Raw genomic sequence first — 27,143 nt, forward strand, 5'->3', positions numbered from 1 at the left:
TTTGAACTGTTGTTTCTACATATTGGAGTGTAATTATTGTTCCTTACTAGTGGGTTTGTCATGCCTAATGAAATGAGATTTACTGTTAAATGAAACATTTCTGGCATGGTCATGGTTACAAATTTGTTTTATCTAATTATATCCTAGTAGAAAGAAGGATGGATTCTTATTGAGCCTATGCAAATAATTACATTGCCATGTAAGGTGAAAGAACTCAGTAAGGACATGTATACCATCTGACCATTGTTCTGATTATTACAGACAAGGCCGATCAATATGTGTTGTATTTTCTATACAGTTTCCATCTTTAAATTTACCTCAACAATTTAATAGTTTTTGTTCCAGTTGCTATTGCTTCATAACAACTACCCCAAACTTACCAATGTGAGATAATAACCACTTTAGGTGGTCAGAAATGCTCATCAGGAGTTTCACCAGGACTTGGAGGACAATTCCTTTGCTTCTTATGGCATTACTGAGTTCCCTAACTGTGATACTAGTTTGTGGAGAGACTGGTGCAAAAGATTTAAGGTGGATTCTCTCACAGGGCTGGTGCTGTGGTCGGGAATGACGAGAAAGCTGGACTCAGCTAGGACTATTGAGCGGAGTGCCCGTGTGTAGTCTCTCTAGCGTGGCCAGAGCAGGGTAGTTGGACTCCTCACAGGGTAACTGTAGTCCCTCATGGTGAATGTTGCAAGACAAAGCACAAGCTCATATCGTTTTGTGACCTGCTCTCAGAATTCAGAGTATTACTTTTGCCAGATTCCTTTGGTCAAAGCAGACATGAGCCTGCCCAGATTCAAGAGGAAAGGGATAGACCTGACCTCTTGATGAAGGAGTGACATGGTAACATTGGAAGAACGTGTGGGAAGGGAGAGATTTTTGGAAAATAAAATCTGGATCTGGAAAATACATCTGCCACAGTTTATGAGCTATATTAAGTTTTTTTCAGGAAATATTTTTCTTGATTCCTGGGGGATCGGCTGGAGCAACATACCATTCAAAGAGTACTTCATGGGCAGCCCAGGTGGCTCAGCGGTTTAGCGCCGCCTTCAGCCCAGGCCTGATCCTAGAGTCCCAGGATCGAGTCCCACGTTGGGCTCCCTGCATGGAGCCTGCATCTCCCTCTGCCTCCCTCTGCCTGTCTCTGCCTCTGTCTCTCTCCGTCTCTCTGTCTCTCTGTCTCTCTCTCTGTGTGTGTCTCTCATGAATAAATAAACAAAATCTTTAAAGAGAAAAAAAAAGAGTTCTTCATTCCAGTTTGCCCAAGTACAACAGCCACAAAGGTGGGTAGTGAAAAATTAAGAAAGAAAAATGTTTTCTCAAAAGCACTATTAAATTTCCTTAAACTGATTTCATTCAGTTGCAAAGTGAATTCTTGTTCTATTGGATCTTGGGTCAAAAGCATGCTAGTGTCTGATTTTCAAATAAGAATCCTCTAGACACTGGCTCAGTTTCCTGGTATAATCTGTACCATAGTCCAAGCTTGGTGGCAGCATCAGGTTACACTGGATAGGAAGTCTGACACAGGAGTTGATTTTTTACAGCTATGAGTGACGGTCAAGAGTATTACAATAGGCCTCTTTCTACTGAGGCTATTATTCTTTGGATGTTTCTTCCTAAAGACTCAATTTTCTGACCTGGCTTATGGGCTTCCAGCTTTGGGCAAACTTGAAGGAAAAATAGGAACCACCTGCTAATAAAACTGATGATCTCTGGTTCACTTACTATAGTAAATAAGTGTCAGAATAGAATACCGTATTCTGGTATATGATTTAGTCAGTGATTTTCCTGAGGGCATGAGCCTTATGGTAGGTACTAAAGGCATTGATAAAGCTCCAGGGACCTCTGTGACGTGTGTTTTACAATTGTCGCCAATTAACCGTAATCTTAGATATCATTTTGTTCATAGTTGTGTGCCAGTCTGTGCACAGGATCATGAATATGTTTCTGTCCGTCTTGAAAAATACATACTTGTTGAACGATATTCATTATTAGTTACACTTTGGCTCTCCCCATGTTGTGGGCTTGATAAACAGATCAGCTCTCATAAGAGTTGAGCTAATTAAAGATACTGAGGACATACTACCTATATTGTTTTTCCTAATATCCTCTCTGCTCAGTAGTGCTACCTAGTGGCTGTCTGAGAAATACCAATGATAGTTTGGGTATAAAATATGTCTAAATCAATTTTATTATTTTTAATTTTGTGGCCCAAATTTGTGAAGGCAGTAGCATAAAGGGTTGCCAGGAGACTAGTGATTATAGCAAAATACAAGCATACTCACAGGTGCCTGAGACAAGAAATGATTAGAGTTTTGGTTTAAGTGACAGTGATTAAAATAAAACATAGCCTTAAGAAACAATAGTTACTAGGAAATACAGCTTTTTTAGAAATGAGAAACTTTTGTTAAAAAAACGATTCAAGGGCATGACGAAAGTCAACACAAAAGCTTAAAAAGTTAACAGGCTATTAGAAAGTGAGAGTGTTTGGGGGAGATAAGGAACCTTTGTTGGCCAGACTGGATACTGAAGGTTCAGAATAATTTTTTTACAGCTTTCTCATTAAGAGAAGACTATATTATCAAAGATCAAGTTCTTCTCAACAACTGGTTTCAAACTACTTAATTCATAAGCTTTCTTTGTTGATTTTAATGTATTTTATACACTTACTTATACATATATTTAGATAAGTTAACACTTTCACCTGAAGCTTAGAATGTGTTAACTTTACGTTCTGTTGTTACATGGTAAGATTCACCTATCACAGTGACTCTGCCATCCCAATTGGGAGTTTTCTTTAAGAGGCCTCCTTCTTTAACTCACTGTGATATTAGTATAGTATCTTAGGGTCAACTAAGAATCATAGAAGTTATATTTGACAGTGCAGAGCAATACAATCATTATTGATACCAAGTTTGTCAGAAAGATGACATTTGCAAATTTTACACGGAGGACAGGAAGAGTAATTCACATCAGTGATTTGCAGTATTGTCTAAAGTTTAGAAGAGCCCATCCTTTCATAAAGACACCAACTGTCATAAGTTGAAATCGTTTGTGGAAGCAGTGATAATAAACTTAACTGATAAAATCTATGTAGAAAATTTAAAAGTTCAAAGAATGCTACAGTGACATTATATTTCAGACTGATATGATCAGAAAGGAGACATACAGTCACTTTTAAAATTCAGATGGTCAAACCAGTTCTAATTTGGCCAAGGTTCTACCTCAATTAGGACTAAAATCTCCTAAGTATCATTATGAATTTGTCTATTTCTTTGTTATTAGATACATTAACATTTAAGGGCCTTGTGTTCTCTTGATGACTTCATTCCTTTAGCATTATGAAATGACCTTCTTTATCTTGGTAATATTCTTTGCACTGAAATCAACGTTGTTCATCTTTCTCTTGGTTAGTGTTAGCATGGTATATATTTTCTTTCTGCCTTTACTTCTAACCTATATGTCCTTTATATTTAAAGTGGGTTTCTTATGGGCAGCATAGATTTGATCTTTTTTTTTTTTAAATATACAATTTGATGATTTCTGCCATTTAATTGGGATTCTCAGGACATTTATACTTAATGTTATTGTTATTGATATGATTGGGTTAAGATCTACCCATTTCCTCTTTGTTTTCTGTTCGTCTCATCTGTACTTTATTCCCTTGTTGTTTTTCTGCCTCTGTTTGGATTAATAACATGTTTTTAATCATTCCATATTATTTCCTTCCTTGGCTATTGGCTGTACATCTTTTTTCTTTGTTTTTGGTGATTGCTTTAGATTTTGCAGTGTTTAGCTTTTCACAGGCTCCCACTACTTCATGTAGAGCATAAGAACTTGATAGCAGTATACTCCTATTCCCCATACGTTGTAATTCTATGTATGTTATGGATTGTATAACATTTTTGCCATAATTTGTCAACTATATTTTAAAGAGAATTAAATTTATTTTTAAAAGTCTTATTTATGTACACATATATTATTATTTCTGATGCTCTTCATTATTTTGTATAGATTTATAATTCAGTCAATCTTGTTTTTTTTTTTTTCTTTCTTGCCTAAAAGATTTTATATCTCTTACAGTGCTGATCTGCTAGTGATGAATTCTTTTTTCTAAGTGTGAACAAAAATTTTTACTTTTGAATGTATTTTCGTTGGGTATAAAATTTTAGGCTGACAGATTCTATTTGCCCCCTCTCAGTACTTTACTTTCCTTCATTGCATTCTGGCCTGTAGTGTTTTTGACAAGAAGTCTGTTGTCATTCCTATCTCATTTTTACCACCTTGTATAAAACACTTTTATTTTTTTCTTTTCTGGTTACTTTTAAGATTTTTCTCTTTATCACTGGTTTTAAGTAATTTGAGGTCCCTTGGTGTACTTTTCTTAATATTTTTCCTATTTGGAGTTTATTGAGCTCAAATTTGCATGTTTATAGTTCTCATTATATTTGGAAAAATTGAGGCCATCAAATATTTTTTCTATCCTTCACTCTATTTGTAGAATTCCAGTTACACATATATTAAATGGATTAGGGTATGTGGGTGGCTCAGTATTTGAGCATCTGCCTTCAGCTCAGGGCATGATCCTGGGGTCCTGGGATCAGGTCCCACACTGGGCTCCCACAGGGAGCCATCTTCCTTATCCCTCTGCCTGTGTCTTTGCCTCTCTCATGAATAAATAAAATCTTTAAAAGAAAATAAATGGATTAAAGTCATCTCTCAACTCACTGATGTTGTTTTTCCTTTTCTTTTTTGGGGAGGAGTCTCTTTTCTCTTTGTGTTTCATTTTAGGGAGTGGTTTTCTAAGCTAATGTGGGATCTAAGCCTTCATATTTACTAATCTTTTTTTCTCTAGTGTCTAATCTGCCATTAATCCTGTTAGTGTTTTTTTTTTTTAATAATCCAGACATTATATTTTTCTCTCAATAAAATTTTAGGCCATTTTTGTATCTCCCTTATCTCTTAAAAATGTTCACTCTCTGGAATTCTTGAGTGGCTCAGTGGTTGAGTGTCTGCCTTCAGGTCAGGTCGTGATCCTGGAGTCCCAGGAGTCCTGCATTGGGCTTCTCCTTCTGCCTGTGTCTCTGCCTCTTTCTCTGTGTCTCTCATGAATAAAATAAATAAAGTCTTTAAAAAAAATGTTTGCCCTCTACTTCTTTGAACATACAGTGGCCCTTATCTATGGGGGATGTGTTCCACGACCCTCTACTGGATGCCTAAAATTGTGGATAGTACTGAACCCTGTACATACTGTTTTTTTTCTGTATATACATATTTAACATGAAGTTTAACTTATAGATTAGATACAAGAAATTAACAACAAAAATAATAGAATAATTACAATATACTGTAATAGAAGTTATATGAGTGTCAGTCTCTCAGAATGTTTTATTGTACTGTCCTCACCGTTTTTGTGATGATGCGAGATGATAAAATGTCTATGTGACGAGATGAAATGAGATGAATGACTTAAGTGCTGTGACCTAGCATTGGGCTACGTTGACCTGCTGACAGTTCATCGAAAGGAGAATCATCTGCCTCCAGACGGTGGTTGATTGTGGCTAACTGAAACCATGGAAAGCAGTATGTAAATAAGGATTACTGCTCTTAGTGTGCTCTTGGTCTTGTTTGGTCCCTGTCTTCCTTGCTGTTCATCTGGCTCATGCTCTGTCTACACTGCCTGGTAACCCGAGGGGCTCTGCTTCCCCACATGCTCAAGCCCGTTTCCTCAACTCGGGGGAACTATTGATCTCTCTTTAGGTTCCTCTCTTCATTCCCATCTAAAAAAGTCTCTAGGCAATAAGTTAAGGCAGCGGTAGGGCTCACCTCATTTTTCCTCCTTCTCATGGGTATTACTATTCTGAACTGTCTACCTTGCACTCACTGAAAACCATCATTTCATATATTTTGTCCAGTTTTTTCAGTTTAAGGCAATGGAGTAAATCTAGTCTCTGTTATACCATCATGGTTGGAAACAGAAGAGGCCCATACCCCTTCGTTTTTACCCTTACAGATTTCCTGGTAAATATAATTATTATCTTGCACATGTCTATAAATGTTTGGTCTGCATTAGGATTTAAAGAAAGAATAGGACTAAATTTTTTTTTGCATGTTTTCAGTGAGCCTGGTATGGTCAAGGGGGATGGGTCCACTTTACAAGTGTTATTTTGGTGACTGAAGAGCTCTTGTAAAATGTCTTAGTATTCTTAATCTTGCACAGAAAGCTACTTTTGAAATTCAGTTTATGTTCCAATTTTGGCATAAGTGGTTTTCTAAGCTAATGTGGGATCCTGTAAAGCTGTCCAACTAAATAGTTTCACCAAGTGTACCTTACTGCCACTTCATTACTGTTTGTTACCAATCGTTTCCTCTGCTACAGAACAACATCTGTAATATGGGTGGATATTTTGTTAGAAATGTAGCATACCTACCAATTAGTTGGCCTAGCCAAATTAGCATGTGTTGATCTGCATCTCCAATTAAGGCAGCTGCTTGAATGTTGCTATTCTACAGCTGGCATTAGGCATGTGGGAGTGGATTGCACCATGGCCAGACACTAGCAATACCTCTTAATTAAAACATTTGCTTATGTTTGCATGGTTTCTTTAAAACAGTAAGTGGTCGTTCCAATTGGATTATTGATGGCTCAGTAACTTTTATGTAAAAAAACTTTTTTTAGTTGAGGAAACGTGGGACCTAGGTGTTCTGAAATGAGTCCCATTTAAGCAGATGATTGGTATTTCTCCTCCCACTTTAAAATTATTAGTTGTTACTCTAAGTGGATAATTGTAATTTGGGGTATGGACTTAAACTGTAAAGGAATTCGTGGAAAGGCGTATTCTTTGGATGTATTTATGTAGTCTTCAGTGCTTTTATGTACAGATTGCTTCCCTTTTCATCATGGAGAGAAAGTACTTTGAAAGTGTTCTGGAAAAGATTCACTTTAACTTGATTTTTCCGTCAAATAAAGTTATATATTGTCAGTTATCCACTGTTTTAATAATCTTATTGTACCATTACATCTTAAATGCAGAGTTTATGTTACATGCTACTCTATAATTATAAATCTTTAGCTACAAAGTACTAATTTAAATGACTTATTGCTATATACAATGCCAAAATCAAACGGAAGATGAGTCATTAAAACTGACAAGAAATTTCATAAACTTTGAATACAATTAATATCTAATGACAACAAGCTAATAGTAATAAAAAATGTTGATGTTGAATCAGCTTTTATTATGTTTCCATTCTAACATTGTAGTGATATCATTGTAAAATCTAAAATGTAATCACTCTTCAATAAAAATACTAAGCCACAAAATGTAAGTATATTCATTTTGGGGGAACACAGTAGAATCATGTTTAGGTATGTGTAGTTTAGCAAACATACCCTATGTGATTTTCAGGGTCATTTCTGTTTAGGAACTACTGATAGGAGGCACTTGGGTGGCTCAGTGGTTGAGCATCTGCCTTTGGCTCAGAGCGTGATCCCGGGGTCCTGGGATCGAGTCCTGCATCAGGCTCCCTGCAGGGAGCCTGCTTCTCCCTCTGCTTGTGTCTCTGCCTCTCATGAATAAATATATAAAATCTTAAAAAAAAAAAAAAAAAGGAACTACTGATAGACTAAACTCCTCACTTTTTAAATATGGAAACTAAGTCTGAGAAACCAAGTCATATCAAGTTAATGACTCAAGTGGGGAGAGTCTGGCTTCTTGTGCTATGTTCTCCATTACCCCTCTGCTCTTAATTTGTGCTTTAAATATTGTAGCTGGGGAACTAAGTGGTAATTTGGGGGAGGTAAACATCACCAAAACATAATATCACAGTTATGTAGCATCTAGAGATTAGAAAACAAACTAAACTGAACTTGCATCGTGTCTGTGTTTGAATGCAGTTACCTATTACAGTTATTATCATTGGATCAATTTTAGGATATGTGAACATTTTTATTAAAATGAATGTATTTATTCCTTTTTTATTTAAATTTTTGAAAAACTTTTGAGTATAGTCAACATGCAATGTTAACATTAGTTTCAGGGGTAAAACAGTGGTTCACATTTCTATTATACATTAGGATATGCTCACCACAAGTGTAGTTACCACCTGTCACCGTATAACATTATTACCGTATTATGGACTATATTCCCTGCGCTGTGCCTTTACTCATTCTATAACTGGAAGCCTGTATCTCCCACTCCCCTTCACTCATTTTCCTATCATCCCACAACATGTCCCTCTGGCAACCGTCTGCTCTCTATAAGATTGATCCTACTTTCTGTTTCTCTATTCCTTTACTTGTTTCCTTTACTTTATGTTTCACATATGAGTGAAATCATATGGTACTTGTCTTTCTCAGTCTGACTTATTTAGTATAATATCCTTAGGTTCATCCATGTTGTTGCATATGGCAAGATTTCATACTCTTTTATGGCTGTGTAATACTCAATGTGTGTGTGTGTGTGTGTGTGTGTGTGTGTGTGTGTACACCACATCTTCCTTATCCATTCATCGACTGATGAACTCTGAAGTTGTTTCCATATCCTGGATATTGCAAATAATGCTGTAATAAACCTAGGGGTATATGTATTCCCTCAGATTAGTGTTTTCATATTCTTTGCGTAAATACCCAGAGATACAATTACTGGATCACAGGGTTGTTCTATTTTTAATTTTTTGAGGAACCTCCATATTGTTTTCTACAGTGGCTGCACCTGTTTACATTTCCACTAACAGTGCACAAGGGCTCTTTTTTCTCCACATCCTTGATCCATCCTCCACCAACACTTGATATTTCTTGTCTAGCTATTCTGACAGGTGTAAGGTGAGATCTCATTGTGGTTTTGATTTGTATTTCCCTGATGATTAGTGATGCTTAGCATCTTTTCATGTGTCTGTTGGCTGTCTGTATGTCTTTTCTAGAAAAATGTCTATTCCGGTCCTCTGCCCATTTTTTAGTTTAAATTTTAGGTATTTAATGTACAGTGCACTCTTGGTTTCTGGAATAGAATTCAATAATTCATCACTTACGTACAACACCCAGTGTTCATCATAACAAATGCCCTTCTTAATACTTGTCACACATCTAACCCATCCCTCCCCGCCTTCCTCCATCAACCCTCAGTTTGTTCTCTATCATTAAGAGTCTCTTATAGCTTGTTTCCTTCTCTTTTTTCCCCTCTTGCCATAAATTTATGTTTGTTTCTTAAATTCCACCTGTAAGTGAGATAATATGGTATTTGCCCTTCTATGACTTATTTTACTTAGCTCCATCCATGTCATTGCAAATAGCAAGATTTCATTCTTTTTGATAGATGAGTAATATTCCGTGTGTGTGTGTGTGTGTGTGTGTGTGTATGTGTATACACCACATCTTCTTTATCCATTCATCAGTTAGATGGACATTTTGGTTCTCTCCATAGTAGTTTGGCTATTGTTGATAGTGCTTCTGTAAACAGGGTGCATGTATCCCTTCAAATTTGTATTTTTGTATCCTTTGGATAAATGCCTAGTAGTGTAATTGCCAGATCATTGGGTAGTTTATTTTTAACATTTTGAAGAACCTTCATAGTGTTCTCTAGGGTGTCTGCACCAGTTCACATTCCTACCAAGTGTAAAAGGGTTCCCCTTTCTCTGCATTCTCATCAACAACTGTTGCATTCTAGACACCAATAACGAAGCAGCAAAAAAAGAAATCAAGGAATTGATCCCATTTGCAATTGCACCAAAAACAATAAGATACCTGGGAACAAATCTAACTAAAGAAGTAAAAGATCTATACTCTGAAAATTATAGAACACTTATGATAGAAATTGAAGACGATACAGAGAAATGGAAAAGCATTCCATGCTCATTGATGAGAAAAACAAACATTGTTAAAATGTCTATACTACCCAAAGCAATCTACATATTTAATGTAGTCCCCATCAAAATACTACCAGCATTTTTCACAGAGCAAGAATAAACAATCCTGAAAGTTGTGTGGAACTGCAAAAGACCCCAGATAGCCAAAGTGATTCTGAAAAAACTGGGGGCATCATGATTTTGGATTTCAAAGTATATTACAAAGCTATAGTCATCAAGACTGTATGGTACTGGAACAAAAACAGACACATAGTTCAATGGAACAGAATAGAGAACCCAGAAATGGACCCTCAAATATAAGGTCAACTAATCTTTGACAAAGCAGGAAAGAGTATCCATGGACAAAAGAGTTTCTTCAGCAAATTGTGTTGGGAAAAGTGGACGGTAACATGCAGGAGAATGAAACTGGACCACTTTCTTACACCATACACAAGAATAAATTCAAAATGGATAAAAGACCTTAATGTGAAATAGGAAACCATGACAATCCTAGAGGCGAACACAGACATCAGCCTCTTCAATCTCAGCCATAGCAGCTTCTTACTAAACATATTGTCAGGAGGCAAGGTAAGCAAAAGCAAAGATAAACTATTAAGACTTCATCAAGATAAAAAAGCTTCTGCACAGCAAAGGAAACAGTCAACAAAACTAAAAGCAGCCTAGGGAATGGGAGAAAATATTTGCAAATGACATATCTGATAAAGGATATCTAAAATCCTGGATGGTTTAGTCTGTTAAGCATTCGACTCTTGGTTTCAGCTCAGGTCATGATCTTGTGGTTATGAGATCAAACCTCACATCAGGCTCTGTGCTCAGTGAGGAGTCTGCTTCAGATTTTCTCTCCCTCTCCCTCTCAAATAAATAAACAAACAAACATAAATAAATAAATACTTTTTCTAATTAATAAAAACAATATAAACTCAGGATGTAGGAAAACCATACACACACAGGTTAGCAAGAGATCGCAAAATTCCGGGAATCTCATGTTCCCTCCCAATTACTACGCCTTCCCCCCCACCCCGAATTTCTTTATTTTAATTATAACTAAATTTCAAACATCTAATATTAATTTCTAATATTATCATTAATTTTGACTTATTTGGGTTTATATACATTGCATGATACACTATGTATTCTTTTGAGTTTTGGATTCTTCAATCAGCATATAATTTATAGATGCAACAGAAATGCATGCTCATATGCTCTGAAGACATGCCCAGGATTGTTCCCAGTAACATTACTAATAGCAAAAAACTATAGTTCATTTATTTACCACAATTTAGTTATCTGTTGTATTGTTGATGGACATTTGAGTTGCCCATTTTTGAATATTTATTTTGGATCTGTATCTATAAGAGGACTTAAACTCTTTAGACATACTGAGAGTCTCCTTGTCATACAAAAAACATTGCTGGCACTATCAAATAATTTCTTAAGATAATGTTGCAAATATAATAGGTGACTTGAAATTAGCACCGAGACAAAGTCTTTCTGCAGATTGCCGCCTCAGAAACAGAACAAAAAAACACCTAAGGAGACTACATGATAATAAAGATAAAAGACCCCACGTATACAAGTAAAGTATGCAAAATATGTCCTAATTCAAGTCAGAGTCAAATGTAGTCTAGTTAAGCCCACCTTAGGGAAAGGTGTGGGGAAGAATTGAGAAAGGCTCTACCACAGGCAACAAAGGCAGAAAGTCATAAAGGAGAGACCCCTGGAGTAATAAAGAGCCGTACTGAGCCAGAGCTTTCCAGAATATTTGTGGGCGCTGGTCACTATTTTACCTCTGTAATTATGGTTAGACAGGTGACAGCACACGGCTGCAGTTTCATCATTCATATGAAAGTTTTGATTTTTACACCCTAGCTTTTGGTGTGCTTTATGAATGTTAAACCTAAACATATCTATAGTTTGAAAGCTGAATGTCTGACTTTTTTATTTAACTTTTAATGTATAAAGATTTTGTAAGTCAGTTGACCTAGTAGTTTGCCCTCCCAAGTGGTGAATGGTTACTAGTCAGGAGATATAAAGTACATTTCAAAGATCATGTTAAGGGTGAAGGAACTAAATATGCTGCAAATTACTGCATTAAATGGAAAATAAACAGTTGTAAGATCCCCCTCTACCCTTGTCTTCTCTTTCAAGTTCATTCTTGAAAACATAAGAACAGATATGTGTCTTTATAAAGTTACCTTGTACCATCATAATCAAATCATGAATTAAAATATTTTTGTTATTTCTTTGGCTTTGTCTTCTTTCCGTCACCCTTTCACACACAGTGCTAAAGCATTATTAATTTTCTCCTGGCACAACTGCATGATGATCTCTATAAGAAGGGCTTAATATTATTCCAATCATCATTTTACACAGCAGACTGCCTCTGGGACTCTTTGACAATGCAGCTGCTTATGGTAGATGAAAGAAATCAAGTATTGTGGTACAGACTTTTAGGGGGATATTAATGTGTTTTTATTTTATTTTATTTATTATTATTATTTTTTTTTTTACAATCCTGGGGTCTTTTATTATTTTCTTTACAGTTACCATGCCATGAATTCATAGGGAATGGGTTCCAACAGTTCAGGCTCCTTTCCATTGGTTCTTACAAAGTGTGCTTCTCTGGGTGGGGCAGGCTGGCGCTTGAGTTGGACCCAAGTACCTTTCTCTTTGGCTTCCTTCTTTTTCTGATCATTTTCCTTCACACACTTCAGGAAGCTATCTCGGCTCTTTGAGTGTTTAATATGCTCAATGCGGACATTAATTCTCTTGGCAAGAATCTTGCCCTTAACTTGTTTGTTTACAACAATGCCAACAGCATGCTGAGTAACATTGTAGACCCTTCCCCCATGGTAACATTTGTGGGGCATTCCTTTTTGAACAGTGCCCATTCCCTTGATGTCCACAATATCACCTTTCTTATAGATTCGCATGTATGTGGCCAAAGGAACAACTCCATGTTTTCTAAAAGGCCTAGAGAACATATAGTGGGTACCTCTCCTCTTTCCCTTTGTGTTGGTCATTTTGGCGAATTACTGGAAGATGGCGGTTCCGGCCAAAAGGTAATGTGTTTTTAAAAGCAAATAAAATATCCTGTGTATTAGCCTGTGATCCAGGATGAATGGAGAATCAATCCATAGGAATGGTTACTTTTTCTTGAATAGTATGAGCATTGTGGGAATATGAATTGTTCCTGATCTTTTTTTGTGACTAAATTTTAAGTTGTCAGATGCTTAGGAATGGTTTTGGGAGAAAGAAAATACTTTTCAAGCCATTTTAAAGATGTTTTGAAAAATTTTAAAGAATGTTTTGAGGAGAAATTTTTTGTCTTATTAGATTTTTAAAATATTTCAGTTTATTTATTTTTAAAAGTACACTTTATTTTTTAGAGCAGTTTTATGTTCATAGCAAACTTGAGTGGAAGGTACAGATCCTGACCATATACACAAAGCGTCCATTCCGGTCAAAGTCCTGGGTAGTGCCTTTGTTCCAGTCGACGAACCTGTGCTGACATACCACTATAACCCCCAAACCCATAGTTCAGTATAAGTTTTTCATACTCTTGGAAGCAATAAATTTAAATCTCAAACTTTTGTTGTTATGTGCTGCCTACAAAATATTTCTTTTTGATGGCTGCATTTGGATTCCTTACCTTATTCCTCTTTGACTTTTAAAAAATGGCATGAGAAGTACATTTTTTGCTTCTTTTCCTTTCATTTTTTATGTTTAACATCTTATATTTTCAAAAAATATATTTTGCTACATGCCTATCTTTTCTGTCTTTATATTGTACACTGGGCATAAGCTGAAAGGGATCAGTCTAGATTTCCAGTCAGAAATGCATATGCAGGGGTGCCAGGATAGCTCAGTCAGTTAAGTGGCTGCCTTTGGCTCAGGTCATGATCCTGGAGTCCTGGGATTGAGCCCCACATTGGGCTGCCTGCTGATCCCCTGCTGCTTGTGTTCTCTCTCTCTCTCACTCACTGTCCCTGATAGATGATGATGATAGATAGATAGATGATAGATAGATAGATAGATAGATAGATAGATAGATAGATAGATAGATGCATATGCTTTTAGAGACCAGATAGAAATGAATCAGGTAGGCTAAGGTGAGATAAGAAAGAGTGGAGAGGCCTGGAGAACTGAAGAACCCTCCCCATGTAGAGATGGCAGCTCCACCTTATTGTTACCATGTGGCAATGCAAGCCCAGGGTGCCATATTTTCCAGTTATATTAGAAGAATTTAAAAAGGAAATGAAGATGACTTGTATAAGATTTTGCAATTTTGTATCACCTTAGTCTTAGAGCCAAGCAAAGTTGAGCACCCAACAACTCGTGGACCACTATTTTCCTTCTTTATTTCTATTGAGCCATTATTCTTGTGACGATTACATGTGCTGGAGACTGCCCTGAGAGCTTTGTAGAAATCAGCTCCTTGAATCATTGAACAGCTCTCTGAGATTGGTACTTCTGTTGTCCCCATTTGAGAGAGGACACAAGTAAGATACTTGTGGTAAGCAGAATTCTAAGATAATTCTGAAGATTCCTGTCCCATGGTGTACACACCCCACGTAATCCCAGATTTGAGTGTAGGCAGGCCTGGTGGATATAATGGATGACATTCTTGTGGTTAGGTTACATTATATGGCAAAGGTGAAGTGAGTTTGCAGATATTTGGTCCCATCAGTTGACTTCAAGTTAGTCAAAAGATTATCTTTGGTGGGACTGACCCAATCAGGTGATCTCTTTAAAAGCCTCAAGTCTTCCCTCAGGTGGCAGATTGAAAGCACCAGAAATGCCCTTCCTTTGGCTTGTAGAAGCACACTGCTGTGTGTTGGGAGGGCCACGTGTCAGGGAATGGCAGGTGGCCTCAAGGAGAGGGGTCTCCAGTTGTATAACCGCAGGGAATAGAATCCTGTGAACACACACAGGGTGAGCTTGAGGGTGGAACCTGAGCCTCTGATGAGATTGCAACTTTCTGAGACTTGAGCAAAGGACCCAGGTATGCCGTGGCTACATTCTTGACCTACAGAAACTGAGATAAGGAACGGGTGTTGTTTTAAACCACTCAGTTCCGTGAGGAATTTGTGATGCAGCCACAGGAAGCTAATAGGATCACGTTGCTGAGGAGTGGCAGAGCCAGGGTTGGGCCCAGGCAGCCCACTTACAGAGTGTACTGCCTCGTGCGAGCACGCCATTCCAGAAAGCTCTTTGAGCAAGTCATTGTGAAAATGTTTTTTTAAAGCTGCTTTTCTGTCGTGCATGACCACAACATGTACATTCTACTATGATGTTCTGCTTCATAAACCCACTTTTATAAGCAACTCAAATTAATTTCTTCAAGTTCTCATTTTAATCTTTTCCCCTAAATTAAAAAGCTGGTAGATACATAGTTACACCCTCACAGTTATATACATGGTTAACAATAACTTACAGATTATATATTAAAATTTGTTTTATTAAAAAGCCAAACTTTTTTCTGTATGGTGAACTAATATTAATGTTTCCTTTCTAATTTCTTTGGTATAAAATTGTAAAGACTGATCATTTTAGAGTATGTAAATAAAGTGCTGAAAACTCTGTGAGGTATTGTGGAAAGTTTATTTTCCTTGATTCAATTTGAAAATGATGATGGATAATTTTAGAACTTGGTTGTTTAATTAATGACATTCATCTTGAACTTCTTGACCTTCAGAATTTGCAGTTTACCTTACTTACATTTCAAAATCATGAGGTGGAATTTATCATTTTTCACTTTACCATTCATCTACTTTAAATATGTGGGTGGCAAATGAGACCTGCTCAAAGCAGTGGGGAGGACATAGCAGGAGTATATATAATCTCCTGTGTGGGCAGGAAAGACTCTAAGGAAAATCTAATAGGCATTTATCAGGTCTTGTTGTAGACATTAATAATTAGTGGATCTGAATGATTAAGGATTATCCACCTTCTTAAATGAGCTGGAATCCAGACCTTTTAAAAAAGTGTTCTGGACTGTGAAACTGACAACATTGTTTTTATCCAGATTGTTCTATTAAATACCAGGAATTGTTACGAGAGCATGATGCTGTGACCATGGATTAGTTTTTAGGTGACCTGGATCCATCTTGGGTCTTCCACTGGGCATCTTTGTAACCTCAAACAGTCTGTTGTACTTTGTGCAGGATGGGTTCGTTCCTGTCTGTGACACTGATAATACCTGCTCTGTGTAACTTAGCAGATTGTTGTGAAGATCAAACAAGGTAATGTCCTTAAGACATTTTTGAACGTAGGGGAAGGTCTAACTTTCAATCTTTGCCCTTCCAGGTATAATATGTTCATTGCTTTCTTGGGGCAGAATGAGAAATTTAACTGGTTTTCACCCAGGGCAGTCCACAAAATGTCTCCCAACACGATCCACACTGCTTTCTCTGTGGGCAGGATGCTTGCTGCAGGTTACTGAATTTTGCTCATCTTTCTGCTTTTCGTCATCCAGGCCTCTAATACCTACTGCTAAAGAAAATTTGCCGCTGCTTTTCCTATTTCTGGTTCTAACAGGCCGCCACTTGAAAAGTTGTTGGAATTCATTGACATTTGCAAAATAATTTTGCCGACTCAGGTGTTTGAGAGAATAATAAAAGTTAGCATCTCCGTAATTTCACGGGAGATAACCGGTAGCAGGATCTAGGTGATCTGCTCCCTCACATTCCCCAGACTCCTCCTTACTCTCCTTTCTCTGTTTTATATTGCCTCACATACTGTGTGCTGTGCAAGGTAGCATCTCATACGCATGCTTTTTTTTTTTTTTCTTTTTAAGATTTCATTTTTAACTAATCTCTACACCCAGGGTGGGCCTGGAACTCACAGTCCTGAGACCAAGAATTCCGTGTTCCACTGAGCCAGCCAGGTGCCCCTACGTGTGCTATTCTTATATGTATCTTGCCAAATATATGTTTACATATATATATTCTTATACATATGTATGTTGCATTTCTACGTATCATATACGTGACATAATCACACATAAGGATATTATCTCTTGTATCGTTTTATTCTTCCTGAGGAAGATGTACAAGCCTCTTTACTGCCTTTTTCTCTTCCAAGTTTTTGTTTTGTTTTGTTTTGTTTTGAGAGAGAGAAAGAGAGAGAGAGAGAAGGAGAGTGAGCAGGAAGCAGCAGAGGGAGATCAGAGAGAGAATCTTAAGCAGATTCTATGCCTAGCACAGAGCCAGACAGGGGACTCAATCTCAAGACCCTGACCTGAGCTGAAATCAAGAGTCTGATGGCTGAAGGGCTGAGCCACCAGGCCCCGCTCTTCCAAGTTTTTATTTAAATTCAATTTAGTTAATATACAATGTAATATTAGTCACAGGTATACAGTTAGTGATTCCTCACTTACATACAACACCTATTGCTTTTTTTTTTTTTTTTTTTACTAAACTTCCTACAGTGAAATACTTTTCATGACTTCCCAATGAAATGTGATGTGCTTTCATAGCTCTTTTTTTTTTTTCATTTATGATAGACACACAGTGAGAGAGAGAGACAGAGACAGAGACACAGGCAGAGGGAGAAGCAGGCTCCATGCACCGGGAGCCCGATGTGGGACTCGATCCCGGGTCTCCAGGATCGCGCCCTGGGCCAAAGGCAGGCGCTAAACCGCTGCACCACCCAGGGATCCCGCTTTCATAGCTCTTAATTCTTGTTTGCTTATGGCATTTGATAATGAGGAATGGGAGCGGATAAAAGGGAGAAAAAAGACATTGGCCCTTACTTTTCCAGGTAACTTTTCATGACAGTGATGCTGTGGTCATTGTTGAAGCTTATAAAGGTAAAAGGATATTGGATGTCTGGCTGGCTTATTTGGTAAACTCTTGATCTCAGCATTGTGAGTTCAAGCCCCACATTAGGTGTGAACACCAGAAGTAGGCTAACAAATCTTTGGGATTTGACAATAGGCTTCCTCAAATCTACAATTAGACTTCCTAAAAATTGGACTGAAAGTACATATATAGGGACATGGTGTTTATTAAGATGGACAGTGTGTTTTATATTTTACATTACATTGTGTGATATTTATCCTTTGAAAAATTTTCAAGCATTCAATTTTTTGCTTATAAATAATTGAGAAGTGGGGTGCCTGGGTGGCTCATTCAGTTAAGTGTCTGACTCTTGGGATCGAGACCCGTATCAGGCTCTGTGCTTAGCATGGGGTCTGGTTGAGATTCTCTCTTTGCCTCTCCCTCTGCCCCCGCCCCCATCTCTCTCTCAAGTAAGTAAATAAATAAAATCTTAAAGAAAAGAAATAATTGAAAAGTATAGCAAAAACAAATAAAATTTACTTCTTTAGGATTCACCATTTAATTATTTGTGTAATTTGATCCATTAATTACCTGTTGTATTACAAATTTGTTGCACATTAGGGTTTGACACAGGAATTTAAACACAATGAGGTATCAGTTTGACAAATTTGGAATGGACATTTTCTTAGCTTCAAAAAATACTCTCATTTTTAAATAATTGTTCTTTCATTCCCTACCCCTTGCTTTGCTTCATATTTTCTTGATGGCATTTATTACCAAATCTGATGTATTGTATTTTTACTTATTTCTTTCCTTTCTCCCTCAAATAGTCTCTAAGCTCCAAGGTAAGCAACCTGGTTTTGGTCATGGCTAACAGCACCTGATCCATAGCAGGTATTCTCTAAAAATTTGTTCAGTGGGTGAATAAATGTCTGTAGCATCAACTGCCTTCTAAAAAGAAACTGTGGAGGATATGCTTTGGTATCATTATGACACTATCCAGAATCAAATTACCTAAAAACCGATAAGCCAAAGTCAGAGTGTTCAGGGCCATGTTTCCAGATATTCTCATATAGTGAGAGTTTCAGAAGTGAGTTTATGAGTTAAATGTAGTGACAGTTATCAGCAAGGCAAGAGTAATTCTAAAACTGAAATATTTGTTTTGTTCCTCACAGAATTTTGATCTGAATGTAGTAGGGCTTCCAGCCTCAACTTCTAGGGAAGCAGCACCTGACATCATCAAGAGAGTAGTGTAGGTGGGAATAAGCCACCTTCTCCATCGCTGGGTGTCTAGGTTCCCAGCTGGTCTCTAACAGAGCTTTCTGACATCGGGCAAACTATTTCACTTCAGTTCCTCATCTTGAAACAGAGACAGTCCTTGACTGTGTCATATAAGATAGTTGGAGAATTAAATGAGATAATCCACACAAAACACTTGACAGGGTGCCTGGCATGGAGTAAGCACTCAAAAGTTGCTGTTGTGATTTTTCTTTTTTTTAAGAGCCCTGTGAGATGGGAGAAATAGAGTAACAGAGTTCCAAATTTTGAGAGGCGTGTATTCAGCTGCAGTACGCAGTATGGAGTCTGGCCTGTGAGCCGGGTGCACGGGTGAGGGGCCAGGTGCTCAGCGTGGCCAGCAATGATACGTTGGGGATTGCTGCTGCAGGACACTGTCCTGGGGGGTGGGGGATGTGGGAGGGAGAGCCCATGTGCCTGACGTGTCCAGGACCGAGCACTTAAATTTCACACTGTTCAGTTCTAAAGGGAGCTCCTGGAGAACTAACCAAGATTTAGGAACTGGCATATAAATTTGCAGACCCTGAAACCTGCTTCTGTTGGGAGACTCAAGAATACATATACTGGGGAATCCCTGGGTGGCGCAGCGGTTTAGCGCCTGCCTTTGGCCCAGGGCGCGATCCTGGAGACCTGGGATCGAGTCCCACATCAGGCTCCCGGTGCATGGAGCCTGCTTCTCCCTCTGCCTATGTCTCTGCCTCTCTCTCTCTCTCTCTCTCTCTCTGTATGACTATCATAAAAAAAAAAAAAAGAATACATATACCTTTTAAGGGAAAACTTGCCTGAAATCAAGTTTAGTAGGATGATAAAATTGAATGCCCGGTTTTGTTTGTTTTTGCATTGGTTTGTTTTTAAGTATAATGGCCGTGCAGGCTGTAGCGCTTACCAGTGTAACTGCTCCCTGTTGGCATGTATAAAGGAAGCCAAAACAGAGCCAGAGGCTTCCTTCGTGAGCATTCTACCTATTGCCAGGGAGTGTGTGTGGTCACGAGTGTCGAGTGGAGAGAGTCCGGCATGTTTACTTACATGATAGGAGCAGCCTTATGGGGAGGCCTAACCATTTGATGCCCCTGGCCAGCTCTGCAGCCTGTGCCTGAATGAACCTTGGCATGACCTGCCTCAGTGACTCCTATTTCTTGTATCCAGGTCTCTCCAGCGACTCCTCTAGCTTCTAGTGAACACTTAGTCTCTTTATATATTTGACTCTTTGCAGCCTGGCTCTCTTTATAGTTCCTATAGACCTGGGAGCCAATCTTGACCTAAGGAAATACTTTTTTTCTTTTAAAATGAAAAAAGTAAGGGGCGCTTGGGCGGCTTGAGTGCTTAAGCATCTGCCCTTGGCTCTGGGTGTGATCCTGGGGTCCTGGGATTGAGTCCCTGTCGGGCTCCCCTGCAGGGAGCCTGCTTCTCCCTCTGCCTATGTCTCCGCCCCCTCTCTGTGTCTCTCATGAATAAATAAGTAACATCTTTAAAAATAAATAAATAAAATGAGAAAAGTGATATTTTTCTGAAATTAACCAATTAATTCAACCTGTATAGAATTATAAAAAGTGAAAGTTGATTCCCTTTTCCTCCTGTACTCCATCTCTATAAACACACACACACTCTTTGATCTGACCATCCTACTTCTAGAAGTTTATCCTACAGAAAAACTCAGGTAAACTGCACAAAGATTTATGTGCAGGATATTCATGGTATTGCTTATACCATGTGAAAAATGAGAAATTATCTGAATGTCTGTCAATGGCCCCCTATTCCAGTGTCCTCTTTGAGCAAAGATAGGCCCCAGGCCTCACTAGAGATAGAAAAAGCTAGATTACTCTGTGTTACTAGATCAGCTCATACACAGGGTGGTGAGAATGTGAGCTGCTACCTCTTCTTGGTCAGTGATTCCTTCCAAACCTTGGTATGGATAATTAAAACTGCAGCCGTGTGCTGTCACCTGTCTGACTGTAGTTATGTGGGTAACATAGTGACCAGCGTCCCCAGATACTCTGGAAAGCTCTGGCTCAGTATGGCTCTTTATTACTCCAGGGGTCTCTCCTTTATGACTTTCTGCCTTTGATGCCTGTGGTAGAGCCTTTCTCAGATTCTTCCCCAGACCTTTCCCCAAGGTGGGCTTGACTAGACTCTGCCTTAAGGCAGGGCTTATTTTGCATACTTTATTTGTATATAAAATATGCAATATTTATTCTCTTATTATCATGTCTTTGGCCTGGGGAGAGGTCCTGGAATAGGGGGCACATGTGAGGAGCCTTGCCTTAGATGCGCCCATAATTCTTTTTGGCCAAACTGCTTTTGGTATTGGTGGTAACATGTAAACACTGCAGTTTCTCCATCCTTATTTTGTCTTTCTCGGTTTTTTTTTTTTTTTTTTTTTTTGCTATTGTTGTGTTTTTAATAAGGTCTTAATGACCTAAAAAAGTACTCCTGACTTCATTGGCGTTCTGGGTTTTTTTTAGCTTTCCTTGATGCATTCCCCTTCTCTAGTATAATGAATTCTTCCTTTGATCTGTCCCTGCTCATACTGTGTATTGAATGACTGGTTGAATAAATTATGGCCCAGCCTTTCCACGTAATTTAAAAAGTCTATCTATATGTATTGACATGGAAGGCCATCTTTACTGAAAAAAAGCAAGTTGTGGAGTAGCATATTTCAAGAGAGTCTGGTCTTACTTTTGTAAAACAACAATAACAAAAACCCCACAAATACTAAACTCAGGAAAACATTTTGTATGTATATAACACATATAGATATATATCATAAAAAAAGGTCTGCAAGGTTATGTAGCTCAGACCATTCATGGTGGTTATTTCTGAGTATTAATTTAACAACCAAATTTTTTACTCTTTTGAGGGTCATGACCTTTTTGTGAATCAAAATGATAAAAAACATCCCTATAAAAATATGTATGTATATAGTTGGCCTATAAATAATCTGGGGCTTAGGGGTATTGACCTTCCACGCAGTCAAAGATTCATGTGTAACTTTTGACTCCTCAAAAACTGAAGTACTGATAACCTGTTGACTAGAAGCCTTCCCTATAACATAAACAGTCAATTAACACATTTTGTGTGTTATATCTATTATATACTCTGTTCTTATACTAAAGTAAGCTAGAGAAAAGAAAATGCTATTGGAAAAATCCTAAGGAGAAAATACATTTACAGTACTGTACTGTAAAAAATCCATGTATAAGTGACCCATGCTGTCTAACCCGTGTTGTTCAAGGTCACTGGAATATACAGAATATTTTGCCTGCAATTTTAAGGAATTCAGGGACTCCTCTGATAACTGCCTTGATCCATGGTCTAATACCATGGCATTATGGTCTAATACCAATCTTGGTTCATCCCTTTTTATTCTAATATCTGTTGAGCTTCTACTGCAATACTTTGAAAGTATATGGACAATGGAAGTGACACTGCCTCTGTCAGCCCTAGAGAAATGTACTGATATAGAAGGTTTAGCTTATACTTCCTTGAACTTCTTTTTTAAAAGCCCATACCATTTAAATCATTCTTCTAAATTCTAAGGAGGCAGTTTTGTTGTATATTAAGATAAATGTGACTAACTAATATGTTTTAAGGCCAAATACATACATTTTTATATACCATGTATTGCAGGCCACACACACACATACACAGACAGACACGGACACTCATACATACACACACTTCACAGTAAATTGGGTCTTCGAGACAATCAGTATTTGGGCACACAGTTTTACTATTTTAAATTACAGAGGCTAATGGCATTGTATGTTTGTGTATTTATGGTATATTACTGGGCTTAGCTACGATTGATTTTAGTAACAGAAATTCCAATTATAAAGTTGTTTCTGTGGGCAGATGGGATTTACTTTTCAATATCTGTTTGGCACACTTTCCGGAAATGCTCTGAGCAAAGTATACAGTTAGTCGCTTATATACATTTAGCATGAAACTCAATAAGTAACCAAGAGCTTGTTTTGCCCCTACAGAGCTCAAGTATTTATTTACATTTTTATTCACCAAGTGAAGGCCACAAACCTATCCCTTCTCAAACCAAAGCCTAACTTAACACTATTTTATCAGCCTCTATTGCACAGCATGCATCAAAGACATTTGTGTGTTTAGTATCCAAGATGATTTACAACGTAAATGTAAATCTGAGCTCTGGAGGAGAACCCTCAAAGCCTGGATCTTTGGCTTCTCTATAAAAGCATCTCTAGTGGTGTCTCTCAGTGGGCAACTAGCTGCTCTGTGGGACAGTCCCCAGTATGTGGTTGTCTTGAGCCTGTTACCCTGCTAGTGTTGGTTGCCCAGGCCTATGGTCCTTCCTGGGGGCAGCAACACCCCCACTGCAATGAGCAAACTCTGCACCTACATCTTGGTTCTAGATAGGTTTTCTAATAAAGGATCCAGGGATCCTTGGAGAAATGGCTGGTTCAGGGCTGGGGCTGGGAGAATAGAAGATGAGTGTGAAATAGCTCTTAAGAATATACTTATCCTGATGAGCACTGGGGAACGTATGGAATAGTTGAGTCACTATATTGTACACCTGAAACTAATAAAATACCATATGCTAATTATACTTCAATTTTTTTTAAATGGGATTTTATATAGTATCAAAATACCTCCCTACAGAATACCAAAATACCTGTTGACTACAAAGGGAAAAATAGTAACCTCACCGGGGAGGAGTCGGGCAGACAGCATCTTAGTAAGAGGTCAGACTTCCTTCAGTCAGTAGTGGGACATTGAAACTGTGTGCCACCCGATAGGATGTGGTGAGAAACACAGCCTCGCTTCGGCGGTGGTCCTGCCAAGGGTGCATGACCTAAGGCTAATCGTGTGGAAACACACACGCACCTAAGTTGAGGGATATTCTACAAACCATTTGGCCTGTAATCTTCAAAGTATCAAAGTCGTAAAGGCCAAGAGAAGACGGAAAAGCTGATCCAGATTGGAAGAGGCTAAACAAGACATGGCAGCTGAATGTGTCAGGTGACTCTGATTTGGATCCTTTCTCTGCAAAGGACATTGTTGGGGCAGTCGGTGAAACTGGATCAGACTCTGAGGCCTAGAGGCAGTAATGCATCAGTATAAATTTCCTGCTTTTGATGGCTGATTTTGGAGACTGTGTTTGTAGGAAATACATACAACAGCAGCATTCATAAACTTTTTAGTCTCAGGACCCTTTTACAACTCCTAAAATGTCGAGGGGCCCCAAAGAGCTTCGGTTTACCTGGGATACAGCTGTCAATGTTAATTACCTTAGAAATTAAAACTAATTAAAAAATTATTTAATTCCTATAAGAATAACAGTAAACCCATTGTATGTTCATCTAACATTTTTTAGCAGGAAAGACAACTATATGTTCTGAAGCAAAACAAAATTCAGTGACAAGAGTGGCGTTTTACATTTTTGCAAATCTATTTAATATCTGGCACAGTAGAAGACAGTCTCATTTGCATATCTGCTTCTGCATTTAGTCTGCTGCGATGTTATTTTGGTTGAAGTAGAAGAAAATCTGGCTTTACATGGTAATGTAGTTGGAAAATAGGAAGTGATTTGAATAGCCTCTTCAGGTAGTTGTGGATATTCTTCTTTGATACTACATCAAAACTCCATAAATGGAAGTTTCTTAAAAGTTAGTTGCAGCAGGGAATCTGAAAACGTATCAATGGATTTTCATAATCAGTTACATTAAAATCCACTTGTCTGCCTTGCACTTTGCATAAGTCTTTTATGCATTACGATTTTATAACTGTGTGTGTTGGTCATCAGTATTGATTCCAGAGTTTTGCAGATTTCACAAATGTTGACACAGCACCAAAAAAATCCCAATCATTAGTATCATTCCCAATCTTATCAGAAAAACCTTTTCTCTCAAGCACATGAAGGTAGCTACAGGTTTTCCAAAATTCTGATTTTTCACTTAAAACCTCAAATTTTATCATGGACGACAAATACTGTTGGTTGTTTTTCTAAAATGACAGACTCATTTCATTTTAAAAAATGTGCTAAACCTGAAGAAGCATGGTTTTTCTGTCCGTTGTTCTTTCAAGTAAAATGGTTCAGTATGAAAACAGAGCCTAATTCAGCTTACAGAACTCTGTTGCACAGATGCTTTCCTCAAGACACCCATTGAATTAGGCACACAGAAAAAGTGCTTTCTGTGTACTTCCCATTTTGTCACACAGCACATTAAAAATGTGTCCTCAAGGGTAGAGATTTAATACAATTAATGATATTACTGCTTCTTCAAGGGACATTCTCAAACACAACTGACTTTTTCCTTTTCCCTGCAAATCTGTGGAGGATATAGTTAGGTGCCATTGCTCTAATTCATGGTACAGGTTTAGCATTTTTACACACCATTGCTTTTGTGCCATCAGAGCAAGTGTCAACACACTGAAGAATGCAGATAATTAACGTCTGAGTATTTTTGACTCTCAGGGACCCTCAAAGCCATGGCCCACGCTTTGAGAACCACTACATTGAAGTATTTATGGGTGATGGATGACATCTTGTTAGCAACTGAATCTGACATGGTTCAGGAAAAGTTACCTGTACAGTATTTGCAACTTTTCTTTGCTTGAGATTATTTCAAAATTAAAAAAAAAAACAAAACAACAACCAAATAATGGCCTTTTAAATATTGAAAACTGAAAATTATGAGAATAATCATTTGTAAGTTTCAGCAATTTACCTGTAAATTCTTATGCAGATTAAATGATGTAATGTCACTTAGTAGAATTCTTGACATCCAGCTGATGTTCAGTAACTGATAACTATAGTAGTTACTACTCCTGTTTAGTTGGTAGAATGTTAACTGCAACCCTGTGTATTTTTTTACATGGTGCCTCTGGGTTCTTCAGAGTATCGTAGAGTCAGGATGATTTGTGTCAAGTTCTTATCCTGATTTCTAAAAGTGCAGGAGAAAGAAACTCTAAATCAGGCTTTTTTTTTTTTTTTTGCTTTTATTTTGGTTTGATATGTAAAAACTATGCTCTTTTAACAATTTAAATGAAGAGGCTTTTTTGTGTGTATGTGTTGCACGGAAGGATGGTTCTACTCTTGGCAAAATGTTGTTGAACTATATTTATCTTCAAAGTGTTAATTGCCATAAAGTAAATATTCATTTCAATAGCTGATATTTTAAATTTTATGGTAATTTCTTCAAAAATTCCTTTTTTTTTTTAAAGAAATAAAAGCAACCGTTAAGCTTCTTTTTTCTAAATACCAAAATGAGAGACCCAGATCTCGAAAAGAATACTTTCTTCCTGTGGGAAGATTTCACAAAAGCACAACAGTCTTGTGAGAACAAAGTGACAGGTTAAAATAAAAAGGGTTACTTAAAAAAAAAAAAAAAGAAAGGTAGCTCAATCAGAATTTTTAGAAGGTACTGTGTGATATTTGACTTCTGACTAATTTTAGTTATCTTTCTTTTTGAAAGACAAAGGGAAGAATATATGGAGGGTTACAAAAAAAGTATCTTTTGCTTGCCAGCTTGGTTTTTAGTTCACGGTGATCCTGTGTGGAAAGTTGGTCAACTCTGGCCCAAATCTCATTGGTAGTAATTTCATTTTTTTTAAGCCAATGAAGAGAGAGACGTAAGCTACCTCAAGAAAAAACTTGCTCTACTAAGAAATAACCAAAAAGCTAAATCAGAAGTCTCTCCCAGGCGGTCTGCCTCTCCCCTTAGGGACGAGGGGACTTTCTCAGCAAGGGACGAAAGCAGCAGCTGCTGTGTTCTCTCCTTGCTGCCCGTCACTCTTTAGAACAGGCTCAATGAAAAAAAAAAAAAAAAAGAACAGGCTCAATGTCCTCTCCTCTGCCACTAGCGTTTCCTTCCTAAAATACAAGTGTGATCTTGTCACTTCCCAGTTTAAGAGCCTTATAGGGCTGGCTGCCTTCATAGGCGTGTGGCCTCTGCATTCCCACTTAGAAGGGCCCAAACTTGGTTTAATTAATGCTCTGCTGTTACCATCTTGAAATTCTTAATAATTTTTGAACAAGAATTCAATTTTGAATTCTTAATAAATTTTGAACAAGAATATTTTTATTTTGTTTAAATCGGGCCCCGCAAATTACGTCACCAGTCCTGTTTGTTATCCTGGCATGTGAAACGTCTGTCCACTTCCTGCTACAGAGTGTGTTCTTTCCTCCCCTCTGCACTGCATAGGAATTCTCAGAACAGGCTTTTT

At 37.8% G+C, this 27,143-nt stretch overlaps 1 protein-coding gene and 1 pseudogene across 2 annotated transcripts in view; one reads left to right on the forward strand and one right to left on the reverse strand.

Annotated features, from left to right (window-relative positions):
- Positions 1-27,143, forward strand: part of HSD17B12 (hydroxysteroid 17-beta dehydrogenase 12) — a 153,779-nt gene that overhangs the window by 64,900 nt on the left and 61,736 nt on the right. The window lies entirely within an intron of this gene.
- LOC144292821 (large ribosomal subunit protein eL21 pseudogene) lies at positions 12,399-12,936 on the reverse strand (annotated as a pseudogene).

This window comes from Canis aureus, chromosome 21 (genome assembly GCF_053574225.1).
Source record: "Canis aureus isolate CA01 chromosome 21, VMU_Caureus_v.1.0, whole genome shotgun sequence".
NCBI classification, from domain to species: domain Eukaryota; kingdom Metazoa; phylum Chordata; class Mammalia; order Carnivora; family Canidae; genus Canis; species Canis aureus.